A 19,017-nucleotide genomic window follows, 5' to 3' on the forward strand; every position below is an offset into this window, starting at 1 on the left:
GAAACTTGTCAATGCCTTTAATCTAGCCCGTTTGTTTAACGGCACTGAAAAAAAAATGTGACCCCCTGGCTCGAGAGAGAAGAGATCACTACGTGCTGTTCCACATTGCTCTAACACTAGTTAAAAGAAAAAAGACCAAACCCCAAGACACGAGTAGGCGACTCTGTGATTAATCATTGCTAATGAGTAAGGAGGCCCAGGAAATACACAGCAAATCAAAATGAATTAACTGCCTGAAGACCATAGAGTAGTAGAGTAATTGCATTGCTTGTTTTCAGTGTCACAGGGGTGCCATTCCCTCTTCCCAATCAAAGGCCAGTTTGAAAAATCAAATACAATGCCATCTCGGGGCTGCTCTGCTTCTGACAAGGCTGATTGAATGAATGTATTACCCAGAGCCCAAAGAAAAGCGCATTATTTGCCAAAACCACCCCCCCGCCTCCCTCTTCCTCCAGTGTTGGGGGAATGTTTATCAGTGCCGCAGTTCCATGGTTATGGATGATCCAGGCGCGATGCAGTGAAGGTTGTCCCACCCCGAGGAGCCCGAGCGCTGCTTATATCAGCAGAAAGCTTCAGTGAGGAGCGGGCGTTTAGCAAGCATAAGCACGGGACATGGTGGATGCGATGTCAACACGGGGCCTCTAATAGATCAATCTGACCCTCCCAGATAAATCTGGGGTTTTATGATCTTGAACAGTGCGCTAGTCCCGCTACCACTCAGCAATTCTGCACTTCTGGAGGAGATTGCTTCAAGAGTTAAATAAGAAGTAACTGGTGAACCTTGTCATATGAGCCATTATTCATTCTCTACATAACCATCTAATTATTTTGCTTGCTTGAATATATATTCTCTGAAATTCAGATAACTTTCAGTGAGTTAGAGTCTTACCAAATTCACCAGAAGCCCAAATGGCTACAAAGTTATTTTTTTTTCCTTATCAAATCAAAGAATTTCATGGAACCATTAGCCTGCTAGCGTTGATGGTCTTTGACCAAGTAGCATAGCTGACATGTACTGAACTAATAGTAGAGAACGGTTGTGGTTCCTGTGGAGCAAGGATGAACTGAGCCAAATGAATCCCAGTTTGTCGACTGGATTATAAGACATTTTTTTTTCTTACGCCTTTTAGTGTTTAATACCTGTCTTGATGCTGGTGCTATAGATGAATGATCAGTTATTGGAGGCGGCTTTAGTAGTAGTAGGTATAGGAGGTTTCCCACAAGCCGTTAGCGGTTTGATCTCTACTTGGATCACATGCCAAAGTGTCCTTGAGCGAGACACAGAACCCTGAAGTACCCCCTGTGCCTGTCACTGGTGTATGAATGTGAATGTGAACTAGTGTGAACAACTGGGCACACTGGGCACACGCCTAATTAGATAGGCGTATATCCATATAGTGGGAGTGACTGGGGCACCGAGACGCAACCTCTAAATAGCGCATTATCTGCCGCGAAACTCGTTCATTTTGCCAATATTTTGTTATCGTACGCTAGTGCTATTCCCCGTTGAGTCCGGAGTTACCTGTTATCATCATCCAGGCTCCGGATGATGTCTTCTGACCTGGATGATGTCAACTCTGAGCGCCACGCGCACCCGCGACTGTCGGCTTGTTTACCTGTAATCATCAAAAATGAATGATGATAACAGGTAACTCCAGACTCAACGAGGAATAGCACTAGCGTATCATACCAAAATATTGGGGAAATGAACGAGTTTCACAGCAGATTAGAGGCTGCGTCTCGATGATCCAGTCACTCTCACTATATGGATATACGCAGATCTAATTATCTCCTGAACGAGTGCAAATGACACAAAAGTTATATGGGTGAGTAAACGATCGTGTTTTATGCTAGAAATAAGGTCCAGGTTGTAAAAAACAGTAAAGCCAATTCTGCAACTGCAAAGTAAACTGAACCTATATGTTGCAAATTTCCTCTACTTATTCTTTGTTGAAATAATATAGCTACAGTTTCAGACCATCACAGAGAGACCCTTGAAACTACTTTTTGATATTTATAATGAGAAATAAAACAGTAAAGGATATTTCATGGGCCTGCAATTTAAGTTTTCTTGAGATATGCGGCGTGGTGGTAATTTCAAGAGAAAAAATATAAATACCACTAATTGCAGACTTTCACAGACTATATAGTTAAAAGCTAATAACATGAATCTTGACATTGCAGGCTAAAGGTCCCTGGTTTAGTGTACTCCTCTTGACCCCTGTGATTAAAGTCATCACAGTTGTCCTCCTCTTTGTTCGTATGGATTCTGCTCACGCACAGCTGGGGGAGAAAAAAAAAAAAACAGAAGTTAGAGACTGATTACCACTCAGGCATCATCCCTTTTCTCTGATCTCCCCCGATTTCTGGTTTAATATACATATATAACAGGAAGGAATTATTCAAATAAAACTGCTCAGTGGAAGTCTGTTCATACCTGCAGGCGTTGGAGAGAGGCAGGGGGAGAGAGACGAGGGAGATAAATTGGAGAAAAGTATTAAAATGGCCTCCAAGGTTTCTCTCCCTGATATTTTTTCCTCTCCCTCTCTTATACGTTCCCTCCTGCCTTCCCTCTCTCAGCCTTTCGGTCGGTGGACATCTTAGCCGTAGCTCATATCCTAGCTAAGCCTGGTAATTGACTCTGGGCTGTTTGGGCTGATCTTTTAAATCAGAGACTAGAGCAGAGACCTTCAGCTCGCCGAGCTCACACCCCGGCTTTGAAGTAATAACTGATAGGTGGCTGATAGTCATTCAGTGAGGTTAGCATTCATTTGTAGGAGCACTCAGGCGCATCAACAATGATACAGCGCTGACGGTAAATATGTAGGTATGTGTACAAAAATAAATAAATGTTACTTGATTATGTGAACCAGTAACAACTAACACTTTACCAACTAATGGCTATTGTAATGACAGCAGGAGCAAGGGCAGCCTGAGGTAGGGGAGGATGGTGGGTCAATAAAACACTGGACCTGGGAGACTCCTGTTGTTTGTTGAGTGTACACCGGTTTTAAACATGTTGCTGATCCCATTAGTTTAACAACAGATTTGTTATTGTAGTTGTAATTCATAAATGACAATGAGGAGTCTCGACTTTAAGCCAGAACAATGGTCCTTCCCTTAATCCAACAAAGGGTTTTGTGCCTAATGCTAAACATTTCTTTTCATACATTCTTGTAGGTATGTATGTACAGTATGTATATTACCTTGTTTGCTTGTATGTGCTTATATATACACTGATCAGCCATAACATTAAAACCACTGGTGAAGTAAATAACATTGACCATCTTGTGACAATACAATGTTCTTCTTGGAAACTTGTGGATGTTACTTAGACATGTAGACCAGACCAGGCACCCCTACTCCAGAGCAATGACCCTCCTCGACGGCAGCAGCCATCCCAGGCAGGATGACACAATCACACACACAAAAACGATTTAGAAACAACTCAAAAAAACATGAAGAACAGCACAAGGTGTTGGCCTGGCCTCCAAATTCACTAGATCCCAAACTGATCAAGTATCTGTGAGATGATCCACAGAGGCCCCTCCCCTCAACCCATAGGACCTAAAGGCCCCCACTAACAACATTCTGTTGCCAGACACCACAGGACACCCTCAGAAGGCCCATGTCCATTCTCTGATGAGTCACAACTGTTTTGGAGGCACAGGGAGACCGACACAATATTAGGAAGGTGGTCATAATGTTAAGCCTGATTGGTGTATATAAGTCTGTGTGTAAACTAAACTTGCATATGTATTTTATCCTTTATACAAAGCCTTTATACAAACTAGTGTGATGTAGCCAATAGACCCATATACAGTAACTAATAATGATACCTTCATTTACTCCTCAGGGGAACAAATATCATGTGAGCCCCTACTGACCTCTCCTTCCTGCCTCATACCTATTGTTTGTCCCTCTTTGTGCTTTATATTCCTATTTATTAGTAACTTGATTAAGTACATTATTACTCGGGAAGGCCTAATATCTATCATATTAACGGTACACCTTTATGATGGCTGTTTACTATCCCTGTGTGTAAATGGTTGTCCTATCGCCCCTCTGTCTGATGACTGGCTGAGGATGCCAAAAACATATTTTTGGTTTCTGGTCTAGTCTGTCCAGCCATTCATCTTGGTTTAATTTTTTAATTAATTAATGGCACTGTTTTCTGTAGACACAAAGAAATCATGTCACTTAGCTTGTTTTTGTTTGTTCTGAAACCTGCAGGCTGGTGGAATGTGGGTGCTGGTGATGATAGTGGCAGACAGGTATAGTGATGGTACACTGGAGACTTTCATAATCCCTCAGTGTGCAAAGCCTTGCCACCGGCAGCTCATTTTGCTTCTGCGCTATCAGTTTGTGCTGCACCCTTCTGCAAATCACAAACTGTCCCTCCAAAGCTGTTTGTAAAGCGGGGGACGACACAACCAAACAGGTTCTGGACTGAAGCAACTTAGCTAAGGGCATGAGTGCTATGATCCTTTGATTGAGTTTTGACTGTGTTTTATTATAGCAGCAAGAAAGTATGAGTCAGGCAACCCATTCATGTCCAACATTTGTTTTCCTACTGTGAAAGCTATCATATATAACCTGGCCTTTTATGTACATAACAATATGAACTCAAAGCCACGACATACACCGATCAGGCATAACATTATGACCACCTTCCTAATATTGTGTAGGTCTCCCTTGCGTCTCCAAAACAGTTGTGACTCATCAGAGAATGGACATGGGCCTTTTAATGGTGTGCTGTGGTGTCTGGCAACAGAATGTTGTTAGTGGGGGCCTTTGGGTCCTGTGGCTTGAGGGGAGGGTCCACTGTGAATCAAGCTTGTTCCAGTGCATCCCACAGATACTTGATCAGTTTGGGATCTAGGGAATTTGGAGGCCAACACCTGTGTCAGGCTGCATCCTGCTGGGGATGGCTGCTGCCATCAAGGAGTGTCATTGCTATGGGGTGGGGGTTCCTGGTCTGGTCTAGGCGGTTGTTATATGTCTAAGTAACATCCACGTGAATGCCAGGTTACAAGGCGGTCAGTTTTATTTACTTCTCCTGTCATAATGTTGTGGCTGATCGGTGTATGCAACTTGCGCATTTCTGAATGTGACGGCTACAGTGGTATTGTCCGGAATGAGCAAACTCCCTCCGCTGGTATGGCAATAAATACAAAGAGTGATTGTCAACAACTGTCTGGGCTCCAGTTGTAGACATGTACACCCGTGCTTTATTTATTTAATTATTTGTGCAGCCTGGAGTTGATGCTTTGTACATAACAGAAGAAGAAGCAGCTCTGTCAAGGGGTTTTAATAAACCTGCCTCCATTAGTCTGCATCACATCTTTTTGGAAATAATAAATAAATAAAGGATTGCATTTTCAGTATAATTTTTATGCGTGAATAAAAAAGAACAAGTGGGAACATAACACTATAGTTGTTTTGTTTGTTTGATTAATCCATCATAAAATAATAATTTCCATCCTGTATTGGAAGCTGTCCACAAAAAGAAAAAGGAAAAAAAAGAATTAGAGTAGCTGTAAATTTAATTACAAAACCTGCATAGAGACGTCAAACATGCATAGATCTCTCTTTTGTTGCCCGCGGAGCTCCGTGGAAGTCTCTTCCTGTCGCTGACTCATCACGTCAGCTGACTTCCTCCGTTAAACTAATAAGATTTCCCCACAACCTATCAATCAGCCTATCATGTCGCTGCTGTCATTTTTAACGGTTCTGTGCTGCTGTCAGCTGTCATTTCGGTGGCAGATCAATCTAACCTTCCTCCGCCCTGTCCACCTCCAATTTTGATTGGGGGTCGCTTTCCACCGTTAGCTCCTCCGCTAAGATCCTCACCAGTCCACCTGCATACGTAATCTCTCTATCTGTCCAGATCTTCAGCGTCTCATCACCAGCTCCAACACAACCACTTCAGAGTTCATATAACAACTCCATATCACATTTAAACTGGGAAAACATTTCACATACTACTGATTAACATTACAGTATCATTTTTACCTACAAGTGCTGTGAATAAAATGCGTTGCTACAAAACCATCAGAAGTTTTAGCTTCATAGTTTAAATGTGAGTTGGTAAATCTTCACGTCTTTATATAGCGCTCTCCTACCTATTGGTACTTTACAGTCACACTGACACATCCACCCATTCGCTCACACAAGCACACGCACATTCACACACCAGTGCCTGCCACTGTTGAGCTATGGGAACTGAACACCACGCTGTACACGCTAATTAGCAGGAGCTAACAATACCATGGTTATGATGAACTGACAGAGCTTCGTGAAACCATTCTGTTACTAGATTTTTTAGAAAGGTAAATCACTAGATCATGTGCATATTTGTACCCCCACGCCTCGATCTGGCGACTGCATCTCAACCTCTAACTGCTCATCTGGAGCTGTTTAGCAAGCAGCAGCCACGAGAATTAGTCCCATCTCTACCTTTCATCCGATATGACATGACATGAACAAAGCAGAATGAAATACAATGTTCCTCTCATTCCACTTCACCTCGTGGGGACCCAGTCAGATCTCAACAATATTTCAAAACCAAATAAAAGGGCTTTAGGATGAGCGACTGAGGGCATGAATGTCATGGCTTTGGTAACTACACTAATCAGGCATAACATTATGACCACGTTCCTAATATTGTGTAGGTCTCCCTTGTGCCTCCAAATCAGTTGTGACTCATCAGAGAATGGACATGGGCCTTCTGAGGGTGTTCTGTGGTGTCTGGCAACAGAATGTTGTTAGTGGGGGCCTTTGGGTCCTATAGGTTGAGGGGAGGGGTCTCTGTGGATCATTCCACAGATACTTGATCAGTTTGGGATCTCTGGGTGAATTTGGAGGCCATGTCAACACCATGTTCTGTTTTTCATGTTGTCTGAGTTGTTCCTAAACCGTTTTTGTGTGTCTGTGTCGGGCTGCATCCTGCTGCCCAGCAGGGATGGCAGCAGCCAGTGTCATTGCTATGGGGTGGTGGTGCCTGGTCTGGTCTAGCTGGATGGTACGTGTCTAAGTAAGATCCACACGAATGCCAGGTCCAAAAGTTTCAAGGTTAAAACTGAAGACTTGGTTTTAGGCTGAAGGTTTCAGTTAGGTTCTGGTCCGGGTTAGAGTAAGCCACTTACTTCAGATGGTCTAAGCAGTCAATAGAGAAAGGGAGAAAACAAAGCTGATTCTGGACCTGCTGCCAGTGCACAGCTTTCCTCAACCTGCCAGTTAACTGATTGTGGGCAAGCGTTAAGCGGCGGCTGGCACCACAAACCACCATCCACTTCTTCCATGACAGAATCTGCTACAATCTGTTGTTTTCTCTGAGAAGACATGGGATTCTCCATCTCACATACTCAGTTTCCGGTGATACTACTACATGCCTCAACAACACAATGAGAGGGCAAATTTATTTATTTTTTTAACTAAAAGTGTTTTGAAAGCCTTATTATTTCACAGAATCGGCTGTGCTTGGTTGATCTCATCCCCTCTACCGTGTGCAGTGGACGGACGAGCCCAAAAACAAAGGTGATGGAAAGACAAGAAGTGTCCCTGTTTCAAACCATCCAGCTCATCAGAAAAACACTGAGGTCATGTCATGGTCTTGGCATGTTTGGCTGCTTTGGCGGTAGTAGAGTCAATTTCAAAGTCTACACACACATTTTATCTGGCTGTAAAAAACGAAAAATCTTGCAATACGAATGGTTGGACCATTACCCTACAACAACAAAGCAGTTGGAGCAAATTCACTGAACCAAAGCTTTCATCAGTGGCAAAAATTGGAAGGTTTTCACCACTGGAATGGACTGGTCACCAGATATCCAAAGAACAAGCTGGAACGAAGGTTGTAGGGTTTCTTGAAGACCTTTCGCCACTCGTCCGAGCAGCTCCTTCAGTTGTAAAAAGACTGGTGGAGCTTAAACAGGAACAATAATAGTGTTGCCCATCAGAAACTTACATCACTAGGAATTCGTTCGGGAAGAAAAACTAAATCAAATCAACTTCCTCCTACTACCGGTAAGTGTCTGGTCATTAACAAACCCTAGTCATACAATTATCTGATGGTCCACACCTACAGATGTTCCTATTTAAACCCCAACGCCCACCAGTCTTTATTTCGGAACTGATGAAGCTGTTGCCCATGTTTTAGCTCATTTTTTGGATTCACCATGACTTGATTCAACTCCACAGAGGTTTTACTATTTGAAAATGACAATTTGAAGCTGCCAGTTTGTTTCATCAGGGCTGTGTGAGTGTGGTGTGATCAGATTCACAGACTAGAAAGATGGAAGACGCCTCACTTCCTGTAAATTGTCAATCAAATGGCGGTGAAACCATCTCGCGCTCATTTGCAACTAGAAATTGCACAGCAGTGACTGCTTAGAAGCATCTTAAATAAACGTATCGCATTTATTTTGATATTTTGTAGTCTATGTATATGCTGAATGTTCAGGTGTTACCAGATCCTGACTGGCCCACAGATGTATCTGATATCACCATCATCTGACTGAACCGCAGCATCCTTACACCCGATTAGAAGAGCACAGGGGAAAAAGGGGGAAAAAAAATAATAATAAAGTACTTGCCACTGGGTGCCAGATCAAACCTACAGTACAAAACAACCAACACAATTCTACTTGGGCAGAATATAATATGTTCAGTGAGGAGCTGATTGAGAAAATTAGTTTCCGAGGGCCTTAAGCTGTGTGGGGGCAAAATCAGTTCTGCATAGGAAACTAGAAAGGCTTTCAAACAGCACCGTCTATTATATGGGAGAAAACTATTGGGACCACAGATCACAGGGAGAATGACACAGTATTTTATGATATTCCATGCTCTGTTTGCATGTTTTTGCATTTTAATATAAAGGGGAGTTTGCTTTTTATTCACTGTGCCTTGCATCAGCTGTGTTTGCTGTTTTACTGCCCTCTGCAGGGCACAGCACACACAAACACAGGTGCATGTGTTGTCTCAGATGCCCTTATGCCACGCTGAAAATGATATGGTATATGTACGTGTATGTACATCCTCTGCAGGGTGCTTGCTATTAGATGACAGATAAAGTGCAATTAAATCACCTGCGTTAGTATATGATGGCGCGCTGCCTATCCTCTTACTGGCACGTAGATTAATAAAGCAATCAACACAAGCAGCACTTCCACGCTCATCACACACACACACGCACTCAAAATACATTTCCCCCCCTCTCTCGATTTAAAGTTCCGCACACAGCCATGACAATTAATCAAACAATGCAACATAGCACACCCTGCGTGGCGTTCCTTGGACCTCTAAATGGGGTAAATAACCCCGGCACTCACCATGCAGGAAGACATTTTGTCAAACAAATATGATCAAAACAAAACTAATGACGTGTAAATTGTTTATGATGTATTCCGAAATGAGCGGGCCCAGCGCCCTGTCTGGGAGTAATCAGAGACACGAGAAAGACATAATCAGGAGGAAATGAATATGAACATAGCCGGAGCGCACTTTGACACTCTCTGCGCTGTGCTTTGGAGTGGTCTGGAGGTGTGTGTGATAGAAATGTGTCACGTCTGGCGGCAGCCAAACATGTGGTGCCTGCCATTTGTGCTTGCCGAGAAAAAGGCTGTTTGAACGGTGAATGACTGACACTGATATGAAAAGTGTTCCTCCATTTCATAAAAGAGCAATCACAATGCTGAATGGAGTGTTATTTGTAAGAGAGGGAGCTGTATTGAATTTCCTGAACCAGCCGCTATTGTGCAGTGACTCAATAAATGAACTCAAAGGGCATCATTACAATACACTTCACAGTTCAATTAGCCAACAAAAAATTGTTATAATTTACAAATATGTGCATTGTACTTACAGGCATGTATCATCAGAAACAACTCCAGTAGCCTATATATTAAATGCAAACATTGTCTCGATTAAAGCTGCACTAATTAATCATTCCAAAAATAGAACAACTGAAAGAGTACGTAAGCTGGCTTGCTGGTTTTCTCAACTTTATTCCCAACAGCAGGAAGAAGCTGTTTTCTGATAAAACAAACTGCTCAGCTGCAAGCAGCAGACACACCCAGTCAGTGTCTAGCTGCTGATCATAGTAAAGCATTTATCTGTCTGTATATAGGAGGATTCTGTGCAGTGTCTTAGCAGTACCTATGGCCACTGCAAAAATCACCTTTCACAACTATTCCAGTTGTTCCTTCAGCTCTTGATACTTTTCATCTTCTTGTGTCTCTTCTTCCTGGTGGCACTGTTAGTTGAGATTGCCGCATCTACAGTACATATAAAGTACTGGAGTGGCCCGGCGTGGTCAGAATTAATTCTTCTCAGAAACACGCAAGTTGGATTTCATTATGGGGCATGTTTCAACTGATACATAGAAAGAAATACCTCTCCAGGCAACTACAACCAATCAGAGCCATTGTGTTAAAATGCTCAGATGACATGTATGACTATGTCACTGTTAAGATTAATTTACAGTACCGCGGCACGTTGAGTGGGTATCTGTGGCTTAGCTGGTCACAGCTATGGCATTACACCCGTGCACTGGTGTGCCCATATTGTTCTGTAATTACGCCACCGAGACACTAGGCCAGCTGTGTTGAGTTTCAGTCTGCACTTCACACAACGGCGAGTGGAACGGAGCGGCTCATGTTGGAGTTGAGGTGAAGTTAAATGTGGATAAACAGTCAGTTTCACTAAAATCTCTGTAGCACAGAACATGGAAAAGATGTCCAAGTAGACAGTGTGTAGGAGCCTGAACAAAGAACTTTCTGCATTTTGGACCAATCACAGCCAGTTGGCGTCACCGCAACGCATAGTTATATTTCTTTGCAGGTGCATGTTAGGTTACGGTGTAGGGTTCGGCACAGGGTCCGGAGAGAATGTGCAGCGGTACTATAAATGATGCATTACTCTTCAGTCCATCACCGCGTAAAACCCGTCTCTATGATTTGATTGGTCCAGCAGATCTTTGCCGAAGCATAATCAGTTGCCAACGGAGTGCCTACAGACAAACTTTCAGTTACAAAAACTTTGTGGATGAAGGTGTAGATAAGTCGCTGGATAATCCACAGAGCTACTTTTATGAATAGCTCCAATATACTGTATGTAGGCTACGTTACGCGTGACACATCAACTCATTCAAGGATTTGTTTTATTCGTATTGTTTTATGCACTGTAGAACAAAACGGAAGACATCAACAGTATGAAATGTATTATAGTGAACAAAGAAGCACTCATCTTTTCAATTATTCAAGGTCGCCACTCTTTGCTGCAATCACAAGTTGTCACAGGCAATATTTTAAGCGGTTTTAGGAAGTTGTCCCCTTCAGTGTTTGTGGAAAGCTGTGAAACCTCAACCTGGTGGAATTTCTTTCATTCTTAATGAATTCAAGACCATCCATCAGTTCTACTGTGTTCAGGCAGTGCTGGAATCCATCACCCAGCACCTAAAGGAAAGGTGTCCCCTCCGTCCGACATTTCTTTCTGCAGCATGACCACAATAATGTATCTCCTTTCTGAGACCCAGATGTGTTCCACGCATTATATTACATTCTGTGTGGTGTACCCGCACACAGAAACGTGAGAGACGGATGCAGACCACTGAAACACACAATTCAAATTTAAGGCATTTGTCCACTCAAGTCCTAAGAAATATGCAATACTTATTTAAGTACTATTTAAAACCATGCATTTTAACTGGACTCATTTCCATAATGTTCAATAATTGAGGCTTTGGAGCTGCCTCTGAATGCTGCTTTAGCAAATTCTCTATGTAAATGCCAGAGACCTGAGATATTTTGCTTGAGCCACTCTCCTAAAAGCCCCTAAAGCTCCCGTTGCCACTGGAACCACTACAGAATAGCATCCTAGTACAGGGTTCCTCTACCAAGAGACATAAAACCTGTTTTACTATAAACCTACAAAACTCTATCAGAGTATCAGATAACTATCCGGTATGCAATGTAATTCACCGGAGAAACTTTCAATAGGTAATATATTTTTTGGTTTTATATGAGAATTTAATGTTTGTGTCTGTTTGTGCAATGCACATTAAACATCTGGTCATTTCAAATCTGTGAAATATTGTACATACTTCCCTGATCGCACCAAGAGTTGTATGGATGGTTGTGGTATTTGCCAGGAACCATGACCAGCCTATACTGTACCTCCACTGTGGGACCCCTGCCGCCACCAAAGCGGCATGCTGCTGCAGCCACCGTGCGCCATGCAAAACCAAAGCTAACCCCCTGCCAAGGCAGCGATTTATCAGCGCTAATCCCGCAGGCCAAAGCTGAGCATCTTACGTCAGAGAACAAAAGCCCCGTTTCCACAGCCTGACGGAGGCGCAGACGCAGCAGAGGAGGTTTAGCAGGGTCCTTGGGGTGCTGCCGAAGAGGGTTTAGGACCGCTTCAAGGTAAAGGGACGCGAAATGTTTTTTGAGGACAGAGGAAAACAAAAGCAGGCGATGTAGAAAAACTGGAAAAACTGCTCAAATAGGAAATGTTTTAGACTTGCATAGCCCAAAAACATCTAGCATCAGATTAAAAGCCTATTCCTTTTGTGTTTTCTTTTTTTTTTTTAAATTCAGCCTATACAGAAAAACAAATGTTACAACAGGGGCTGGTGGCTGATGACAGACTATACTGAAGGTTGTGTTTAGAGCTATACAGAAGTCCTGGATTGACAGCTAAATTAATATTTGTCAGAAAATAGATCCAACACATAACTCCCCCTAAAATATCAAATAAGATTTGATGACAGATTGAATTTAAACTTTCTTTTTCTCTTTCAGAGTCAGATTTATAAATATGAGCACAATAGATCATCTTATATTCACAATGAACTGGCTGCTTCTGTACAAACTACTTATGTTTCATATATCTAATATCAGCATTCTTAATATACATATAGGTAAGGTGCATATTTGGACAAAAAACATCAAATCTATAGCAGTTTAGAGAGTAAAGAGCGCAGATTTGCCGTTGCAGCTCCATTGCTCAATACGAGGTGAGGTGATGCTCAACTAGCCGCTCTCCCCTGTATCTGAACAGAAAATTTTGACTATAAAAAATGATCTAAATGATTGGAATCCTGCAGAAATTGCATTTATACCCCTGACCGCATATCCCTGACGCACACCGCTCCACTGTTTTGCACTTGAGCATGAATGGACAGATGAGACAGGCCTCTAAAGCATCCATCATCATGCACAACCCCAGCATTCATCAACAGGTATACTTTCCTGAATTTGTTCATGCTATTTAAGAATGCCTGCTGAAGAGGCCCGTTTCCCACTTTCACTGTGTGACGTGCTTCTTGTGGCGCTCGTGTGGCAGGGACTGAGACTGTCTATCCAGCTCATGGTGCTGCTTTGATTTCACTCTCCTCCTTATTTCTAAGGAGTCTTACAGAAAACCACCGCGTTACTAGATGGTTCTCAAAAAGCTGTAACCAACATCTTTTTATTAGATTGTATTTATAAGAAGTCGTCAGAGTTCCCCCTTTTTCAATACTGTATAATAGAACATCCCCCTTACTGTATTTCAGGGGAAATGTGTCACGTGTGGCGTTGTCAGAAGTTAATTTACCATAGAGCAGATATCCTGCGCTGCTGTACCTGTTTTGATATCGATGTAAATGGCTGTGTTTGAGGGCTTGAGGAAACATGATTTCGCCATACTATCTCTGAGCGCAACAGATGGATTTTCCCCTCCAGGAGCTGAATAAAGCAAAAGAACATTCGATATGTAATTACCTTCCACAGACATCGTCACGGTGTTGTCGGGAATTCAATATGCACCCATGACACTGGCAGTGTAACGCAAAGGAAATAAATGTTTGTTTGGCTTCGTGGAGGCGGGGGAGAGCCACCTCGGCTGTTCATCACGAGATGCTGTTCGAACTCTCACCATGCCAACGAGTTCCTGTCTATGCACACACGGCACGCACTTCCCCCACCAGTCACTTTTTTATGTGGTATTTATAATGGCTGTGTGAGACTTTGTCGCAATACATTTATTTATTTTTTTTTATTCTTATTAACTGCATGGGTGCAATTTATTTTCCTCTCGGGCGATGGAGGTGGTTGTAAGTGAGGGCAACTCTGGTTGGAGCTGATAAGCTGCTGCTCACACGCAGGCCTGCTGGAGGGACCAGATTTACTAAGAAGACAATGTCCACTAGGTCAGACGCACACGTGCCCAGAAACGCACGCACAGACAGACACATACACACTCATTTGAATGACTATACTTGAGTAGACATCAGTTACATTTCCAACACACCCTCTAACCTTTACATTGAAGCAATATTTGAGTGGTTTTTTTTAAACCGGGTATTGGATAACAAACGTATAACTCACCAGCTGTAGTGCGGAGATTTTGGACATGAAGGCTTGTAAGGCTTGGAAATATAAAAACAATGAAGAAACAAAAACAAGAAATAAGCGAAGTCAGTTGTATATCATGTCAATATTTAAGTGTGATTAATTAAAGATGAAGAAGCCCAATCACAAACTTTAGTCCAATTTCGCCTTGTGTTTATTTAGCTCCACATTGTGTTTATTTAGCGCCTTTCAACATATTGGTACTCAAAGCACTTCGCAGTTACACTGTCTCACTCAAACAAGCGCACACACATTCGGACACCAGTGCAAAACAATGGTTCGCGGACAGCACACCGTACCTATTGAGCCACAGCTCCTCGAAAGTGGAGGAAGGGCATGTGGAGGGCCCCCTAGTGGCTGACTGTACTATAGGTCCTAAGCCCCGCCTCCTCCATATTAGTGGAAGGAACTTGGGCCAAACTAAAACAGTAAAGGTAGCATCAAACATATTTTCTTTCATGGACGCTTTCTGTCGTATATGTGTCAGATTCAGTCGTCCACTAAAATCCATTTAAATTTTAAAAAATTTGCTTTTTGAGCCAAATATTATGCGATTAAAATCTGATTAATCGAGATTAATTAATTACAAAGCCTCTAATTAATTAGATTTTTTTCTTTTTAATCGAGTCACACCCCTAATATTTATATACAGACATATCTGCCTTCAAAATGAACATGGAGCTAATTAAAAGTTGTGATGAGGTAGTGGGTCATATTGTTGTACACAGCACATACGCACCGTCACCCAAGCTAAATCCTCCCAAAGTCATGGCTATTCAGTTGGATATCCTGCTTGTTTATATTAGCAGGCCGCAAGCAGCATGGTAACGATAAGGGAGAAAAACTACAGCTTGCAGTTCACAGGCAGGAGCCAGGAGATGTCTATAAAGTGAAAGAAGCACTGTGCTGCTGGAATATGACAGCCAATCCATCAGAGAAATGGAGGCTGTGTCTAAAGCGCCGAGGAAAAAGTGCCTGGAAGTATTATAAATAGTTGCCTCCTTTTAAAGGAAATTGGAAGTTGTCAGACACATGCCATCTGCATTTTTTGAGAATATCGCCAATAGAGGCACTCTTTGAACATGACTGAAACATCATAACATACAAAGTGGCAGAGCTGAAAGCCTATCTGGAAACAATTGGATCTCCTGCTGCACTAAGAGAAGTCTGTTCCCAGTGCAGTCACAGTGTCAAGGTGCCAAGACTAATGAATGAGTTCGCATGACATCTATTAACCTTGCTTATACTTATGCTGTTTACGTGTGTGTGTGTGTGTGTGTGTGTAGGTGTTTTTGTCATTATGTTTTGTGAGAGTCCATCTTTGTGAGAGCAGCTTAAAGCAAAAAATCCCCTTAAACCTCATTCTTAAAATGAGCCATTTTAGGATTTAGGGTTTGGTGTTAAACAATTGCCAGCTTTACGTAAATCGTCCAGGACAGTTTACGTAAAGCTGGATATGGTGTCACTTAGGCATCGTAAACTTTTTGTTTTGAAAGGCGTGTAGCTGGAGCTCTTTTCTATGCAGTTACACTATGGTACTTATTCTTCTTTTACTTCTGCTGCTCTTATTTCCAGCCATCCCTTTCTCTCTTTTCTGTCCCACCTCCCCTTCACAAAGGCCCTGCCCCTCAACCCATCGGACTCAAAGGCCCCCACTAACAGCATTCTGTTGCCACAGGACACCCTCAGAAGGCCCGTGTCCATTCTCGGATGAGTCACAACTGTTGGAGGCACAAGGGAGACGTACACAATATTAGGAAGGTGGTCCTAATGTTATGCCTGATCGGTGTATGTCATTTGTCTTAACTCTTGCTTTTTGGGGGGTTCCCTTCCTGTTTGATGCTGACCACAATCCCCATGTGATATGACAGGAATTAAGACACATGGTTTTGGTTATGCACTTCCACAACAAGGGCCCAGCAGCAGTTGCTCAGACTCACACTTTTCAGGGCCGATGTACAATGTTTTTCATTTACACTGCCCCAATTTGCCTGATATCGCAGTATACTGTACCTGACTTCACCCCATACTTAATCATGAAAATACTGCCTGGATCACCTTCTAAATGGCTAAATGTAGCTAACCTAAGCAGCCAGGGAGATTGTTTTTAATCAGTTGATTTGAACATAAAGTATGTACGGTACGTTTGGTTGTTTGCAATAGTATGTTGTTTCTGGCTAGTCATGGTTCTTTTTCTGAATGCTACTGGTAGCGTTAGCAACATGGCTACTACTACCAGCCCTGCCTGATTTCCAAAGCAAAAAACAACTATATAAATCCCTGTTTGAGCTGTAAAATATGACCTCAGACCTATAATACAGAGTAAAACATCCAGGGGGCAAGTTTTATTACTTTCCAATCTAGTAAAAATAATGCAAACAGTTCTGAATTCTTTAAAATCTTAGCTCTCTCTCTCCATCGATTCAGTGTTCACTCTTGTTTGTCCTTGGTTTCTATCACTCTGCGTCTTTTGCCTTGACAAAAGGACTTGTTTTCTTTTGACAGGCAGAGTTTGCACAGTTCTCGTTCCACTGGGGAAAACAAAAGCACAATCTCCTTTCTGTTATGCTCTGTCTTTGTGCCGTAAATTGAGCCTTCATTCTCCTGACAGATTCCGTACCTTGTGGCAGACTAAACTGCATAGTGAAACGGAGACTTATATTTATATATACAACATTTATAAAATAATGATATGTTAAAGCTGAAAAAACTTGTCTCTTGTCACTTTAGTTAAGATGTAGTTAATAAATAGTCTTGCAACCTTTGGCAAGACCTCCACTTTCTCTAACGGAAACAGGAACTATCACTGGCTGGTGTCTAATCAGAATCTGCAGAAGTTTACACTTATTATCCATCATGCTGGAAGATGTGAGGAGGACTTTTTACACATTTACAATAGAGACAATAAAACATTTTCCAAAATGCTCCCACTTGTCTTCCTTATCTTCTGTCTTTATTTTAAATATGAACCTTTTTGTCCTGGATGGGACATACACCCATCATCCACTGTCCTCCCTCTTGGAAGAGATTTTGCAGGATAGAACAACCAAGTCTGTGGCAGTTATATTTGTCCAAAGGTATCTGTAAATAATCATTTGATCTTTACTTTTTTTTTTTTTGCATCCGTGTTTAGTTGCTGTTGTGAGCCGAGTTAAATGTGTAGCTTGAATGCCAATAATAAAGTCTAAGAACAAGAATAAAACATACAGCATGCTTTACAAAATAGACCTCAAATAAAACAATGCACAAATGAAATCAGACTTCTAGAAGTAAAATAAGGCTGTGTTCTTATTTTCATGATTATTATTTTCAGGAAACTGGTTTGGTACTAGGGATTGCACAACTTTATACTGTGCGCTGTAGATATGTATAGCCTGTATAAAAACAGGCTGCAACTCAGCACCATCAATAGCATTTAACAGTAGCCCACAGTGTGTTGGAAGAAAAATGTGGTATTTCTCTGAAGCCTTCTCCGTGTACTGCAGCAAAAGGTCGAATAACTTTGACAATGAAATTGAAATTGTATCTATGCAACCTACTTCTTTCTGTCACCGCAGGGCGTTTGGTGAAGTTGTTAGCTGATTGCTGTCGAGAGGATGCCGTTCATCTGCTAGCATTAATGCATGTCTTTTCAGATGAGTCTACATTGCAGTAGTACTTTTGTTGTATTTCAGGGCTGACTTACATATTTTGCATGTCACGGTGGTATGGGCTTCATCTTTATTTCCAGACACTTGATGAACCACTGCTAGTTTGCCGCAACGACCCACTGGGCTCCTCACCTGTCTTTTCAGATGTGTCAGTGTTGTTATTGTCACGTGATCAGTGACTAGTCGACATTATGCTTAAAATGTCATGGCACAGGAGTGAAGTTGACAAAATGACCATTCATAACCATGCCCAAATAATGTAGTTGTTTTAAAATGGAACTTAGTGTGTCAGACACCACCTCTGTCTCTGTATTGTGCATTTTGGTCCATTTCTCTGAGCCTTGCCATCCGCTCTGCTCATGAATAATCTGAGTCTGATTAACTTCAATCATTCCTGGAGTTAATGAAACTACAGTTAATTGCAATAATCTCAGCAAAGGAAAGCTTCCTCAGGAGCATATATGTGAGCCAAACGCTATGTTAAACAGTAAAGCATTTTATACTGTGTACATCAAATGACATTATCAGATTTATTTAAGTGAGAGATGAGAGTGACACCTCCTTAAATACAATTTGTTCTGCATGCCTCAGAAGCAATTGGTTACTGGTGAACATTTTATTGCATTAAGACATCGTCAGACGCTGCCAGTGGGATAGCAACACAATCCACTTTCTCCACATCTGAAATGAAATGTAAAGGCAGTCTCGTGAAAGATAAATGCAGAACATGGTGTCACATGATTTACATCATATGGGTGAATAAATATTTCAATTTAAATGCAAAATCCTGAGGCGGAGGGAGGCTGTAGATCAGACAGACATTTTGGTATTTTACCTCAAGATTCATAAATAACATCCAATGCAATTACTCCTCTTCAAATGAGGTTTTAAACCTTACTTGTCACGGCGCATCCTTACAGTAATGTTTTTATTTCCTAAACCCTGTGTTATTCTTACTCGCAAAGTAATTG

Source organism: Chelon labrosus (genome assembly GCF_963514085.1).
Source record: "Chelon labrosus genome assembly, chromosome: 16".
In the NCBI taxonomy this organism is placed as follows: Eukaryota; Metazoa; Chordata; class Actinopteri; order Mugiliformes; family Mugilidae; genus Chelon; species Chelon labrosus.